Source organism: Primulina tabacum, chromosome 9 (assembly GCF_025594145.1).
Source record: "Primulina tabacum isolate GXHZ01 chromosome 9, ASM2559414v2, whole genome shotgun sequence".
Taxonomy (NCBI): Eukaryota; Viridiplantae; Streptophyta; class Magnoliopsida; order Lamiales; family Gesneriaceae; genus Primulina; species Primulina tabacum.
Genome location: NC_134558.1, coordinates 14,999,217 through 15,016,435, shown reverse-complemented (window position 1 = coordinate 15,016,435; position 17,219 = coordinate 14,999,217). Strand labels below are relative to the sequence as shown.

General features: G+C 37.6%; 1 non-coding gene across 1 annotated transcript; it reads right to left on the bottom strand.

Annotated features, from left to right (window-relative positions):
- Positions 1-14,663: 14,663 nt before the first annotated feature.
- LOC142504662 (small nucleolar RNA R71) lies at positions 14,664-14,774 on the bottom strand. Its single transcript, XR_012804287.1, has one exon. It is a non-coding gene; the product is annotated as a small nucleolar RNA R71 (small nucleolar RNA).
- Positions 14,775-17,219: the final 2,445 nt, after the last annotated feature.

The following is a 17,219-nucleotide window of genomic DNA, read 5'->3' as shown; positions in this document are numbered from 1 at the left end:
TGCTGCACCAGAAGCAGCTTAGGCTGATGATATGGTCCAACCGAAAGCTCAACCAGTAGATCAACCCACGGCATAATCAGATGCTGACCCATCTCAATCACTGTCGAATTGGAGATTTTCTCTGCTGAACATCAAGCGGAAATGGTAGCTATCTTAAATGTTCAATCTGAACCCATTCCAACCGCTGAGCAACTGGAGGCCATGGAAGTCGCGCAACCAGAAGAAAGAGCAGTTCCTGAACCATCTGCTGCTGCTGAAGGATCTTCTGCTGAACAGTCTACTGCTGTTACTACTGCTCCAACAGACCCTGTCTCCTGTACTGCCTTTATTGTTCTTCCTACTGATTCACCAACTCACATCGCTCATATTGCTCATCTTGCTGAAATCACAGAATGACATCTTGCAAGAAGTCCATCCCCAGACGAAGTGCGCTTTAATCTTGAATATGAGATTGATATACTGAGACGAAATATTGACAGACTTTCAGATATCGTCAAAAAGATATCCTATGAACATGATGGTGAAGTTGAAGCCACCAACTTCTTCCGAGAACGTGTAAAGAAATATGTCGTTAAAACGGCATAATCGTTGGCTAAGCTTGAAGTTGAATCCAACCTTTTCAGGAAGAATGTTTTGACTAGTCACGCTAACGTCGTTCTCGGTCAATCTGATGTCATTTGAACTGTGTCTGATCATGAGACGTCTCTTCGCTCAATCTCAACTAAAGTTGAAGCTACTGATTCGAAACTTGAATCCATCGATGCCAAGATTGAGTCCCAATCTCAGTCTCTTCAAGCCCTTAATTATCGGGTTTCGAATCAAGCCCCATTTCTAGAGATGATGAATGATAGTATTATCAATCTTACTGGACGAGTAGATGAATTACTCACTCGCATTGATGACAAAAAAGGGGAAGCAGTAGGTAGGATAGAACGAAGGACAGAAGAAGGGAGAACTGGAGGAAATCTTGCAGAATTTTCCTTCAGAAGCCAAGATCCTCAGGATGAGGATACAATGTTCAGAGACATTGGAACTGATGATTGAACTTCTGATTTAATACTCTTTTGAACTCTGTTTAACTGTTTATTTATTTATCAATTATTTGGTTATAATTGCTAGTTTTTTATATAATTGTTTCTCTTCATCATGCTAACTTCTAAGTTTTGGCATCACCACAAAGGGGGAAATTGATAGACTTAATTTATTGTGGTGATGAGAATCAAAATCAATAGATCGCGTTAGTAAAACCAGAAGATAGTGTAAAAGCAGAAGTTCTCGTATCGCCTTAACAAAGCAGTACTCTTCGAGTACTTATCAACTTAGATAAACAGAAGCAGAACTCGGCTTATACAAGATTAGAACTTAACGTCTTTTACTTGATCTTTACAATATTAAATATTACCGTTACTTTATCTAGTACGAGTATTTATTGCACCATTAATGATGAACAAAGACATTTAACGCTCCTTACCAGTTTTGGCATGAAACAAGACTAATTGTTTCGTAGTTTCTGCAGGACCCATTTTATATACTAAAGCCGATCTTGCTTAGGAGTATCACAAGCCATCTTTGAATATGGACGTTGTACTCAAGTTTTCTATATATATTATATTCAATCCTGTAGTGCCCAAATTCAGTACACGTATAACTCATGCATCTGTTTAATTATTAGATCATTTAATTAATTTTAAATGAGTTTTAGCCATGCATAATTTATGAAAATGCATTATTTTAAATTATTCATGTTTATTGTGATTCACGTTAAAATATTTTTCGAGTTTCATGTTTCAGGCGATCCTTCGAAGCGGGGTTGAGAAAAAGTCCCGGTGACGATTTTTGGCAATTTAAAAATGTGGTATTTTATTTTAAGTTAAAAGTGAGGCATTCTATTTGATGTTGAGGTGTTAGTATTTTAAAGCCTTATTTAATTATCTAGCGAGTTTAAAATTTTTATAAGTTAGCAGGGGGTATTTAATTGGCTAACTAGAGAATTTTATAAATTTAGTGTGTTTATTTTAATTAAAGATTTTGTTAAAGTTAAAAGTAAGTTAGTATTTTAATTAGAGGTTAATTATCTTTTACCCTTAATTAACCTCTTAACTCACGCACACATTCACCTAAGCGCACACACTCACTCACGGCTTCACACACTAAACACACACCACCTCATCCCTTTGTTTTTTTTTTTAAAAAGAAAAAGAAAACTCTAGGGTTCTTGTCACCATAGTGCAGCCGCCCCTTCCCTCAATATTTTCCAGCGAATTTTCGTTGGTTTCCTTCAAAGATTTTAGCGCCACGTTCGTCCCGGATCGAGCCTCACTCCATCTCCGCTTCGGTATCGCGGGTTCGGTAACGTTTGATATCAAAAAGGCACGTATAACCTCTCTTTTTCTGCGTCGATCATGTCATATTATGTGTTGCATTGTTTTATGCGTAAAATTCATGTATGATGTTCATAGTTTGAGTGGATAATTGTTTGGATCAATTTTGAAGGAAAATTTTTAGATCTAAATCACGTTTTTACTGTTCTTGTTAAAACTGCAATTTTCGGTCGAGATTTTGAGAAAACTGTCAATACAAAAAACGTAGAAATTTTTTATGCCTTCGATTTGATATAAAATTCGAAATTTTTGAATGAAAATTGAGTGAGTTATGGCGTTTTTCGTGAGACTGCTCAAACTACGTTTTTCAGAAAATTATGATGTTGATGCATTCTTGAAGTTTATGTTGCAGGCTTCGTTGGGGATCGACGGGTGATCACTGTTGCATATAGGTACAATTTTTATGATGTTGGGATGGTTATTAACGTTTGGTTTCATGTCGATAGGCACTAAGTTGATCCAAGAGTCGTTGGAAAACAAATGTTGGCAATTTCAAATTGTGACGGGGTTGTTGATTGTTGTTGCTCTTCGGAATAATTTTAATGGTTTACTTGAGTTTGATACAATGCCTTAGTGTTTTAGGAAGTGTCTTGAGGTGTCAACTCGTAGCCATCGAGTTTGGTTGAGGAGAATGAAATATTAAGTCAAGTCCTTCACGCAGGTTTCGACCATCAGTGCCTAGCCGAACCCGTACACGGACCCTGGCACGGGGTCCGTGCCTTTGTTTTCTCATTAGTGTCAAATTTGCGTGCGGACACGGACCCCCACACGGACTAGGGCACGGGGTCCGTGCCTTCCCTTTTCTTCACAAAAAATTTTCCCCGCACCCACATGGACCCGGAGCCGCACCTGGGCACGAGGTCCGTGCCCCTTCTTCTTTCCGAGATTCTTTCCACTTCACTTAGACGGACCCGTACACGGACCCGGTCACGGGGTCCGTGTACTCATGTTTTGGGAAAAGTTTAATGGTTGTTTTTGGGTTTGATGTCATGGTTTAATGCAAGGATTATCACGGTCGAGTCAGGGGAAATTTTAGAATGTCTTAAGAAATGATCGAACTTGAGAGTAAGCATGATGAGTACGTCTAAGCTATGCAAGTTAAGTATGCAGTTTCGTTAGTATGTTGTAGCAACAACCTCATTCGAAGTTTAACGAATCCCTCAACGCCAAGTAAGTATGTTCGACGTGCAAAGAAAATATTTTAAATTTTTGAGATATGTTAAATGTCTTGTGACCGATTTATGAATGGATTTGGAAGTCGGTGAATGTGGCCGAGGACCTCTCCACCCCGTTAAATCATGAACGGGTTTAGACCGTGATTGGAAAACGTTAAATCATGAACGTGGACCAATCAGCCCGTTAAATTATGAACGGGGATCTCATGTATGTGGCAGTGGATACGTCCTTGTCAGCCCAGTATTGTGATTTAGTCTGATCAGGCAATTATGTTATGGGTCACTTGCTTTGAAACATTCTCTACGCAAAAATGATGAAGTTATGTATGTTCAAGCATGTTCAAGTATGCAAGCATGTTTACGAAAAGTTTTCACGTTATGGCACGTCTATGTTATGTATGTACGTTCAAGTTTATTGCAATTTCAAGTTTAAGTATGTACGCCCTATTTTGAAGTTGCATGTGGTTTTATTATGTAGTACTTGTTACTTCTAGTTTATACGTGTTGAGTCTTTAGACTCACTAGACTTGATCGATTCAGGTGAGGATTTTCATGAGGAGACTGACGGTGGGGACCAAGGAGCAGGCTTGGGCTGAGCGGGAGGCTAACCCGAGGACCGCCCACGTTATTTTAATGATCTTGTGCAAGTTTAATACTCTGATTTTATGTTTTGATACAAGATGTTTTGAGCAAGCTTTTCTTTTAGCAAAATTTTTATTGGTGATGGATGATTTCAAAGGTATTTTTATGAACGATGAGTTGACGACCGTATGGATGTTTATATTTAAGAAAATTTTTAATTTTTCCGCAAATTTTAAGTAGTAAAAATTACGGTACGTTACAGTTGGTATCAGATCAGTGTTCTTGTAAAGGGTTATGCCTACTGCCAGTCGCAAGAAGCTCACGAAGTCACACCTCAAGTTTGTAAGTTTTAAAGCTTTGAATTATGTTATGTAGTAAGCGCATTGTCATGATTTCAGCATGTTTACATTTTTGAGTTCAGAGTACGTGCATCTATGTTATGGTTATTATATATTCTTGCATAGTGGGTTTACGTGTTGGGTAAATGGTTGGAACAGAATGTCTCCTAGACATGTGATCGACCGTGAAGCAAGGGATGAGGACAGAGAGCCTCGAGAGGAGAGAAGGGACGCTCCTCCACCTCCACCGCCAGATATGCAAGCACAAATGCTGGCAGGAATGACTCAGTTCTTCGCACAGTTTGCGAGAAACAAGACTGCAGTAGATGCGGGGGAGAGGCCCAGACCGGAAGCGGTGTATGAGAGGTTTAGGAGGATGAATCCTAAGTTGTTTTTGGGTACCACTGACCCGATGGTAGCTGAGGGATGGATTAAGTCCATCGAGGTAATCTTCGATTTTAACTGACCGATGCAGATAGGGTCAGGTGTGCCACGTTCCTTCTGTCAGGGGACGCGAGGTTGTGGTGGGAGAGTGCGTCCGTGGCAGTCAACTTGCAGGTGTTGCCTTGGAACAGTTTCAAGGAAGTCTTCTACTCCAAGTACTTTACTGAGGAAGTACGCTCTCGCCTAACAAGGGAGTTTATGACGTTGAGGCAGGGAGACAGCAGTGTGGCAGACTTTGTGAGGAAGTTTGAGAGGGCATGTCATTTTGTACCCCTGATAGCTAATGATGCCCAGAGTAAGCTGAGGCATTTCATGGATGGGTTGCATCCGGTCTTGCGCCGTGACGTGCAAGTTGCTGGTCCTACTACTTATGCAATTGCCGTGTCTAGAGCTTTGGCGGCAGAACAAGACCAGAGGGACATAGAGGCGGACAGGCAGGGCAAGAGGCCCTATCAGGCACCACCGTAACAACAGCAGAAGCAGCATTAGAGGCCCCAATCTAAGAAACAGTATCAGGGGCCACCAGGAAAGAAACCTTATCAGGGACCACCAAAGGGCAAGGGTCCGATTCAGCAGCAGGGGGCGCCTCAAAAGCCCGGTAATTTCCCAGTGTGTCAGAAGTGCAATCGCCAGCTTCCCGGACAGTGCTTATGGGGATCCGGGAAATGTTTTAAATGTGGAGCTACTGACCACATGCTGAAAGAGTGCCCACAGTGGAAGCAGCCTACTCAGGGCAGAGTGTTCGCCATGCACGCACAAGAGGCGAACCCAGACACGACTTTACTGACAGGTAAATTTTCTACCTAAGCTCAGTATTAATTTTTCCTTGCATGTGAAATTTTATTTGGAATTATTAAGGTGCTAGTAATATTTTGAGTGATTTGGGATACTAAATTTTCTGCTATGTTTGAGGTTAATGTTAGAATATTTGGGAATGTAAGTTTTGTGTGTGCTAACGCCTCTCAAGAAATATTTTCATTAAGAGAATAGCCACTCAGGCCTTGATAGATTCAGGAGCCACCCATTCATTTATTTCGGAAACATTTGCTAGTCACTTGGATATCAAGACCATTGGACTCTACGTGAATTATTCAGTAACCATCCCATCAGGGGAAGAGCTGTCAGCTGCTAGTGTGGTCAGAGACATTGATCTAGAATTGCACGGCCATCTGGTGTATGCTGATTTGATCGTCTTGCCGATGCCAGAGTTCGACATTATTTTGGGAATGGACTGGCTGACGAAGAACAGAGTTCCGATTGATTTTCAGAAGAGGTCAGTATTGGTTAGACCGCCGGGCATGGAACAGTTTCTTTTCGAGCCAGCCAGATGGAGGAGTTTCCCGCGCATGATCTCCTGCATGCAGGCGCGGAGACTTATTTCTATGGGGTGTCAGGCGTTCTTGGCCAACATCATTTCTGCACCTGACATATCCACTCCGTCTTTATCAGAGGTGCCAGTAGTCAGAGACTTCCCAGACGTCTTTTCTGATGACGTCACAGGTCTTCCACCAGAGAGAGAGGTGGAGTTTGCAATAGATCTTATGCCAGGCACTGTGCCAATCTCTAAGGCACCGTACCGATTAGCTCCAGATGAAATGTTAGAACTCAAGCAGCAGATTCAGGAGCTTCTCGACAAGGAATTTATCCGCCCTAGTTGCCCGCCTTGGGGCGCACCAGTGCTTTTTGTAAAGAAGAAGGATGGGAGTATGAGGTTGTGCATCGATTACCGAGAATTGAACAAGGTAACAATCAAGAACAAATACCCACTTCCTAGAATCGAAGATTTGTTCGACCAGTTGCAGGGAGCTACAGTGTTCTCTAAGATAGATCTTCGATCAGGGTATCACCAGCTGAAGGTGAAAGATGCAGATGTTCACAAAACAGCCTTCAGGACCAGGTATGGGCATTACGAGTTCTTAGTGATGTCGTTTGGACTGATGAATGCTCCAGCAATTTTCATGGACCTCATGAACCGAGTATTTCAGCCTTACCTTGATCAGTTCGTCATAGTATTCATTGACGATATTCTCATTTACTCGAAGAGCCATGAGGAGCATAGCCAGCATTTGAAGACAGTGTTGCAGGTTTTTCAGAGTCGCAAGTTGTTTGCGAAGTTCAGTAAGTGCGAATTTTTGTTGGAGAAGGTAGCGTTTTTGGGTCATATTATTTCTAGCAGTGGAATTGAGGTGGACCCAACCAAGGTAGCGGCAGTTAAGGATTGGGTTGAACCGAAGAATGCATCGGAAATCCGCAGTTTTTTGGGTTTAGCTGGTTACTACCGTAAGTTTATCCAGGGATTTTCGTTGATAGCAGTGCCACTCACTTCACTGACCAAAAAGAATGCTAAGTTTGTGTGGTGTGAAGAATGCCAGAAGAGCTTCGACACTTTGAAGCAAGCTCTTATTTCAGCTCCAGTGCTAGCCATGCCATCTGGGCAAGGAGATTTTGTGTTGTATACCGATGCATCTAAGCTCGGGTTAGGCGCAGTGTTGATGCAGCAGGGTCGGGTTATAGCTTATGCTTCCAGGCAGTTGAAAGTGCGTGAGAAGAACTATCCGACACATGATCTTGAATTAGCCGTAGTCATCTTTGCGTTGAAGATTTGGAGACACTACTTGTATGGCGAGAAGTGTCAGATTTTCACTGATCACAAAAGTCTGAAATATTTCTTCACGCAGAAGAAGCTGAACATGAGGCAGACGGTGGTTGGAACTGGTGAAAGACTACGATTGCGAGATTAGCTACCATCCGGGAAAAGCTAATGTTGTGGCAGATGCCTTGAGCAGAAAGGTTGCAGTCATAGCTCAGTTATCAGTGCAGAGACCTCTTCAGTCTGAGATTCAGAGGTTTGATTTGGAAGTTTACCATAAGGGCAGAGCACCAAGGCTGTCTAATCTGACAGTCCAATCTTCCTTGCAAGACCGTATTCGTGCGGGCCAGCCTTCAGATGAGCAGTTACAGAAATGGAAACTGAAGGATGAAGCCAAGGGCAGTGATCTCTACACAGTGTCAGATGGTATTGTGAGATACAGGAGTAGAATGTGGGTGCCCAGTATTGATTCGATCAGAGAGGATATTCTAGCAGAGGCACACGCATCTCTGTAATCTATTCACCCAGGAGGTACCAAGATGTACAAAGACTTGAAGATTCTGTATTGGTGGCCGGGGATGAAGAGAGACATCCGCAGATTCGTATCAGAATGTCTTACTTGTCAGCAAGTGAAAGTTGAACATCAGAGGCCAGCAGGGATGCTTAAGCCACTCCCAATCCCAGAGTGGAAATGGGAGAACATTAAGATGGACTTCGTCGTTGGATTGCCTAGATCAGTCAGAGGCTTTAATGCCATTTGGGTTATTGTGGATCGACTCACGAAGTCAGTGCACTTTTTGCCAGTGAAGACGACTTTCTCCATGACGCAGTATGTGGAGCTTTATATCAGGGAGATTGTTCGATTGCATGGGATCCCAGTTTCCATTGTGTCCGACAAGGACCCGAGGTTTACATCGTCCTTTTGGAAGAGCTTACGTGCAGCCATGGGGACAAAGTTGTTGTTCAGTACAGCTTTTCACCCGCAGACAGATGGCCAGTCTGAGCAAGTGATTCAGATTTTAGAGGATTTGCTGAGAGCCTGTATGATTGATTTTCAGGGGACTTGGGAGTCTAAGATACCTCTAGTGGAGTTTACCTACAACAACAGTTTCCAATCATCTATTGGTATGGCTCCCTATGAGGCGCTGTATGGACGGAAGTGCAGATCACCAGTCCATTAGGATGAAGTTGGGGAGAGAGCAGATCTTGGTCCGGAGATAGTTCAGCAAACTGCAGATGTGGTGGTCAAGATTCGTGACAGAATGAAGACCGCCCAAAGCCGTCAGAAGAGCTATGCTGATAAGAGGAGGAGAGATCTCGAGTTTGCCGTTGGTGATCACGTATTCGTCAAGATAGCACCCATGAAGGGTGTTATGAGATTTGGGAAAAGAGGCAAGCTCAGTCCAAGGTTTATTGGGCCGTTCGAGATCCTTGACAGAGTTGGGACACTAGCTTATCGTGTTGCCCTTCCGCCGAATCTGGCCGGGGTACACAATGTGTTCCACGTCTCGATGCTGAGGAAGTACCTAGCTAATCCTTCGCATGTTCTGAGCTACGAGCCGTTGCAGTTGGCTCCAGACATGTCTTATGAGGAAAGACCCGTCCAAATCCTAGACCAACAGGAGCGCAAACTTCGGAACAAGGTGACTAAGCTAGTCAAAGTCCGGTGGCTAAACCAATCAGTGGAGGAGGCCACTTGGGAGACATAATCAGATATGAGGAGTCGCTACCCGGAGTTGTTCGGTAAGATTTAATTTCGAGGACGAAATTTTTATATGTGGGGGAGGAACTGTAGTGCCCAAATTCAGTACACATATAACCCATGCATCTGTTTAATTATTAGATCATTTAATTAATTTTAAATGAGTTTTAGCCATGCATAATTTATGAAAATGCATTATTTTAAATTATTCATGTTTATTGTGATGCACGTTAAAATATTTTTCGAGTTTCATGTTTCAAGCGATCCTTCGAAGCGGGGTTGAGGAGAAGACCCGGTGACGATTTTTGGCAATTTAAAAATGTGGTATTTTATTTTAAATTAAGAGTGGGGCATTCTATTTGATGTTGAGGTGTTAGTATTTCAAAGCCTTATTTAATTATCTAGCGAGTTTAAAATTTTTATAAGTTAGCAGGGGGTATTTAATTGGCTAACTAGAGAATTTTATAAATTTAGTGTGTTTATTTTAATTAAGGATTTTGTTAAAGTTAAAAGTAAGTTAGTATTTTAATTAGAGGTTAATTATCTTTTACCCTTAATTAACCTCTTAACTCACGCACACATTCACCTACACGCACACACTCACTCACGGCTTCACACACTAAACACACACCACCTCATCCCTTTGTTTTTTAAAAAAAAAAAAATTCTAGGGTTCTTGTCACCATAGTGCAGCCGCCCCTTCCCTCAATATTTTCCAGCGAATTTTCGTTGGTTTCCTTCAAAGATTTTAGCGCCACGTTCGTCCCGGATCGAGCCTCACTCCATCTCCGCTTCGGTATCGCGGGTTCGGTAACGTTTGATATCAAAAAGGCACGTATAACCTCTCTTTTGCTGCGTCGATCATGTCATATTATGTGTTGCATTGTTTTATGCGTAAAATTCATGTATGATGTTCATAGTTTGAGCGGATAATTGTTTGGATCAATTTTGAAGGAAAATTTTTAGATGTAAATCACGTTTTTACTGTTCTTGCTAAAACCGCAAATTTTCGGTCGAGATTTTGAGAAAACTTTCAATACGAAAAAAGTAGAAATTTTTGATGCCTTCAATTTGATATAAACTTCGAAATTTTTGAATGAAAATTGAGTGAGTTATGGCGTTTTTCGTGGGAATGCTCAAACTACGTTTTTCAGAAAATTATGATGTTGATGCGTTCTTGAAGTTTATGTTGCAGGCTTCGTTGGGATCGACGGGTGATCACAGTTGCATATAGGTACAATGTTTATGATGTTGGGATGGTTATTAATGTTTGGTTTCGTGTCAATAGGCAATAAGTTGATCCAAGAGTCGTAGGAAAACAAATGGTGGCAATTTCAGATTGTGTCGGGGTTGTTGATTGTTGTTGCTCTTGGGAATAATTTTAATGGTTTACTTGAGTTTGATACAATGCCTTAGTGTTTTAGGAAGTGTCTTGAGGTGTCGACTCGTAGCCATCGAGTTTGGTTGAGGAGAATGAAATATTACGTCAAGTCCTTCACGCAGGTTTCGACCATCAGTGCATAGTCAGACCCGTACACGGACCCTTACACGGGGTCCGTGACTTTGTTTTCTCATTAGTGTCAAATTTATGTGCGGACACGGGCCCCCACACGGACTAAGGCACGGGGTCCGTGCCTTCCCTTTTCTTCACAACAATTTTTCCCCGCACCCACACGGACCTGGAGCCGGACCTGGGCACGGGGTCCGTGCCCCTTCTTCTTTCCGAGTATTCTTTCCACCGCACTTAGATGGACCCGTACACGGACCCGGTCACGGGGTCCGTGTACTCACGTTTTGGGAAAAGTTTAATGGTTGTTTTGGGGTTTGATGTCATGGTTTAGTGCAAGGATTATCACGGTCGAGTCAGGGGAAATTTTAGAATGTCTTTAGAAATGATCGAACTTGAGAGTAAGCATGATGAGTACGTCTAAGCTATGCAAGTTAAGTATGCAGTTTCGTTAGTATGTTGCAGCAGCAACCCCGATCGAAGTCCAACGAATCCCTCAAAGCCAAGTAAGTATGTTCGACGTGCGAAGAAAATATTTTAAATTTTTGAGATATGTTAAATGTCTTGTGACCGATTTATGAATGGATTTGGAAGTCGGTTAACATGGCCGAGGACCTCTCCACCCCGTTAAATCATGAACGGGTTTAGATCGTGATTGGAAAGCGTTAAATCATGAACGTGGACCAATCAGCCCGTTAAATTATGAACGGGGATCTCATGTATGTGGCAGTGGATACGTCCCTGTCAGCTCAGTACTGTGGTTTAGTCTGATCAGGCGATTATGTTATGGGTCACTTTCTTTGAAACATTCTCTACGCAAAAATGATGAAGTTATGTATGTTCAAGCATGTTCAAGTATGCAAGCATGTTTACGAAAAGTTTTAACGTTATGGCACGTCTATGTTATGTATGTACGTTCAAGTTTATTGCATGTTCAAGTTTAAGTATGTACGCCCTATTTTGAAGTTGCATGTGGTTTTATTATGTAGTACTTGTTACTTCCAGTTTATACGTGTTGAGTCTTTAGACTCACTAGACTTGATCGATGCAGGTGAGGATTTTCATGAGGAGACTGACGGTGGGGACCGAGGAGCAGGCTTGGGCTGAGCGGGAGGCTAACCCGAGGACCGCCCACGTTATTTTAATGACCTTGTGCAAGTTTAATACTCTGATTTTATGTTTTGATACGAGATGTTTTGAGCAAGCTTTTCTTTTAGCAAAATTTTTATTGGTGATGGATGATTTCAAAGGTATTTTTATGAACGATGAGTTGACGACCGTATGGATGTTTATATTTAAGAAAATTTTTAATTTTTCCGCAAATTTTAAGTAGTAAAAAGTACGGTACGTTACAAATCCTATATAGAAATCAACGTTATTATCTTTATCCACACAACGATTATTCCAACGTAAGTTTGAGCTATCATCAACTACTTATCCTCAAAGCTCAACATACAGAAAAGCATCACACGCTTTATTTTCAATATCCGATCTTCTGAGATCATATTGTGCTGCTGTTTCGTAAATCTCTTCTAGCTTAACACTTTGCTACATCTTTTAGAAGAGTTTGTAAACTGGAAAAGAGTCTTTTCCAGAACCTTGTTGTATTCATTTTTAATGAGTCGTGTAACTAAGAGTTTCAGTAGACCAATGATAAGCCATACTGAAGTGGGTGTGAAAAAGTGTTGTATGATGAAACTTATAATTAATAATTTATTGTATGTTAAAACCTGTATTTTAAAATTTAAGTTTCATTAAAATTATAAAATTATGTTATTTTAGTATTGTTTTTTTATATTTAATTGTCTTACTAAATATGTTTTATTTTCAGGTTTTCTACGTGTTGGTAAAATAATGATAACTCAAGCTAGAAATTCAAATGGAGGTAACTCAAACATGTTTGGAATCCTTGAGAAATTATCTACAACTTTGCAGAAGACATGATAGCCTAAAAAGTTCATTAAGATGATCAAATTGTGCAAATATCAAAAGGAGGACAAATTTACTTTTACTATGACCAGCATATAGTAAAAAAATCATAACTATTTCAATATTTAACCAAATGAGGTGAACCAAGTAGCCAAATTCATCTACAGACAATTCCCCACATGTTTGCCGTTTTGAGCAAAGTCAAATTCGGTGATTAAAGTTGTGGAACAAAGCATTGAAAAAAGGGACATGGAATTGAACTTGGAGGAGACAAAGAATACTATTGCAACTACATGACATTAATAAAAATTTTGACCCTTTCTCTCATTTGGCCTATAAATAGAGGCCTTGTGCTAGCTTGAGAATCATTCTATCTCATTGTAAAATATAGTGTGAGTGTTTATCAAAGTTCTAAGTTCCAATATATTTTTTTCATGTTCTCAACTATGAGTGATATTTTAGTGTTGATCAAAAGTAAGCTTATGACAAGCTAAATCTATTATGTCAAGGTGAAGAGGATGCATTCTTGATGAAATAAGATTGTTTATATTTTGTATATTCTTTCTTTATTTCTTTTCATTTAACTAACTTATTTTTATTGTAGGTATAAAAATGAATTATTTGTTGTTATCAATTTACATCAAATGCTTGATACCATTAAAGTGGTTATCTTGATTTGTTGTTTAATTTTGATACAATAAATATTTCATCACTTATTATTATTATATATATATAGATATATATATATTTATATAATAATATCATAATATTTCATTTAGACGATAGCGTGGCTCTGCCGGTTGTTCTAAATGAAATATTATGATTTAATACTAACATCTAACAATTTAACATTTACTTTATCGCAACTAACTTTTATATTTCGCATCTAACTTTTACTTTCTCGCAACTAACTTTTACTTTTCCGCAACTAACATTTACTTTATCGCAACTAACTTTTACTTTACCGCAACTAACTTATTAAATCAATATATTTCATTTAGACAATAGCGTGGCTCTGCCGGTTGTTCTAAATGAAATATAATGATTTAATTTAACATTTACTTTATGCAATTATTTATTTATATAGTTATAATTATAATCATAGGTACCATATATAATATATCGGTTAATTCGGTATTTTCTATAGTGGGAACTATATTATATTATGTGTGTGTTTAATTTTCTTGGAACCATTATTTATGGTGGTTTCTTTTGTTTTACTTTTAGTTAAACAATATTACATAAACCAAGAATAAATCCTCAAGCCTTGACAAAATTTATAATTTGTAAACTTCATTCTTGCATTTGGTAATCTATAAATTAATAAATTTAAACTCAAAATAACCTCTCTGAGGATCGATCTCGTACTTACGAAATATATTACTTGCAGACAACCTACACTTGGGTGAATTATTATTTAAGTAGTAGCAAGTTTTTGGCGCCGTTGCCGGGGAGGTATAAATTAAGTTTATACTTGTTAATTAGGTTTTATTTATAAGTATTGTGTTGTGTTTTTTTTTTTGTATGAGTATTTGGAGTCGAAAAAAAAGTGGTAGACTTATTCGAGTATCTGAAAATAATTTAAACATGGATGATAATTCAAATAATCAAGATAATGATAATAATAATAATAATAATAATAATAATCAAGAACATGATCAATTAAGAACACTTAGGCACCATATGAACCCTATTAGAACTAGTGCCCCATCATGTTTAGTTTTTCCTCCTGATGCATCTAATTTCAACTTCAAACCTCAAATTATTCAACTTTTACCAAATTTTCATGGCTTAGATTCTGAAAATCCATATTTGCATCTAAGAGAATTTGATAAAGTTTGTAACACTTATAATGATCAAAATTGTAGCATGGATATAGTTCGATTAAAGCTTTTCCCTTTTTCTTTAAAAGATAAAGCTAAAACATGGCTACAAAATTTAAGATCAAGTTCAATAAGATCATGGGAAGAAATGCAACAAAAATTTCTCAAAAAGTTTTTCCCTTCCCATAGAACAAACTCTTTTAAAAGACAAATTACAACTTTTTCTCAAAAACAAGGAGAAACGTTTTATCAATGTTGGGATAGATATAAAGAATTACTTAATACATGCCCACATCATGGTTTTGAAACATGGAGAATAGTTTCTCACTTTTATGAAGGTCTAATACCTAAAGATAGGCAAATGATAGAATTCATGTGTAATGAAACTTTTGAAGTTAAAAACCCAAATGAAGCTATGGAATATTTGAATTCATTAGCAGAAAATGCTCAAAATTTGGATAATATAGGCACAATAGAACCACCAACAACTAAAAACAATAATTCAACAAATGGGGGTGGTATCTATAATCTTAAAGATGATATAGATATTCAAGCTAAACTTGCATCTTTAGCAAGAAAAATTGAGTCATTAGAAATGAAAAAGAGTGGACAATTAAAAAGTATTCAAGAAATTGTTTGTCATATATGTGATACACATGATCATGCTACAAAAGATTATCCAACATTACCTTCATTTAAAGAATGTCTCCATGAACAAGCAAATTATGTTAACAATTATAAAAAACCAATATTAGATCCTTTTTCACCATCATATAATCCTGGATGGAAAAATCATCCTAATTTTAGTTGGAGGAATGATAATAATGCACAACCGTCACAACAATATTTTCAAAATAACCAAAATCATCAAGGTTATATTCCTTATGTTACACCTCCAAGAAAAAACTTTGAAGATGTAATTCATGCATTTATCCAAAAGCAAGAGTCTATCAATATTCAAAACAGTCAATCTATGAGTGATTTGAAAGAAACTCTTGCAAAATTTGCATCTGCACTTAATATTCATGAAAAAAAAAATTTCCATCTCAACCTCAACCTAATCCTAAAAACAAAATCAAGAATTAAAAAATGAAAAAATTGATCAAATAAAATATGTTATTACCCTTAGAAGTGGTAAAATAGTTAATGATCCATATAGTAATGAAAACAAGGATCATTTAAAATCAAAGAGTAAGGATGATAATCCTGATACTTTTGAGAATGATGATACCTTAAATTTTAAGAATAATATGGTGAATGATAAATCATCTGAAATAGTAAATAAGTCAAATAAACCTCCAACCAATAGAAGTACATAATGAAATTCCAGTAATATTGGGACGACCATTTCTATCAATTTCAAATGCTTTAATTAATTGTCGAAATGGAATAATGAAATTGTCTTTTGGAAATATGACTCTAAAACTTAATGTGTTCAATTTATGTAAACAACCAAGTATTAATAAAAATGAATATGCTAATGAAATTGAAACAATTGTGGAAGAAAATATACAAGAAGAAAACTTAAATCAACAATCTGAAGTTTTTTCAATAGAAAGTTTTGAGTCTAAAAATAATTTTAAAGAAGATGATAATACAAAACTTGAATTAAAAGTTTTACCATAAGAATTGAAATATGTAATTCCTTGGTGAAAATAAAACATTTCCTGTTGTAATTTCTTCCACTCTTTTGCCAAATCAAGAAGAAGATTTGATTAAATTACTTAAAAAATATAAAAATGCAATTGGATGGACTTTGAAAGATATAAAAGGTATGAATCCTTTAATTTGTACACATAAAATTCACTTGGAAGAAAATGCTAAAACATATCAATAACCACAAAGAAGGTTAAATCCACATATGAAAGAAGTTGTTAAGAATGAAGTATTAAAAATATTTGATGCTGGAATTATATATCCAATTTCAGATAGTAAATGGGTAAGTCCAACACAAGTAGTACCTAAAAAGTCCGGCATCACTGTTATAAAAAATGAAAAGTGAGAGTTATTACAAGCTAGGATTCCATCTAGTTGGCGTATGTATATTGATTATAGAAAATTAAATGATGCAACTAGAAAATATCATTTCCCACTACCATTTTTAGATCAAATTCTAGAAAAAGTAGCAGGAAATTCTTATTACTGTTTTCTTGATGGGTATTCGGGATATTATCAAATACCTATATCATTAGAAGATCAAGAAAAAACTACTTTTACTTGTCCTTTCAGAACTTTTGCATTTAAAAGAATGCCATTTGGTTTATGTAATGTTCCGGCTACTTTTCAAAGATGCATGTTAAGTATTTTCAGTGATATGATTGAAGAATATGTAGAAGTTTTTATGGATGATATAACTGTTTTTGGAAACTCATTTGAAAATTGTCTTAAAAATCTAGAAGAAGTATTAAAAATATGTGAAGAAAAAAATCTTGTTTTAAATTGTGAAAAATGTCATTATATGGTTAAATCTGGGATTGTTTTAAGACATGTGATATCTGAAAAAGAAATTGAAGTTGATAAAGCCAAAGTTGATGTTATTGCTAATTTAACATCACCAAAAACGGTCAAAGAAGTTCGATCATTCTTGGGTCATGCAGAATTTTATAGAAGGTTTACAAAAAATTTCAGCATAATATCTAAACCAATTTCAAACCTTTTAACAAAAGATACACAATTTGAATGGACTCAGAAATGTGAAAATGCTTTTAAAAAAATTATTAATCTTTTAGTTACATCACCTATTTTACA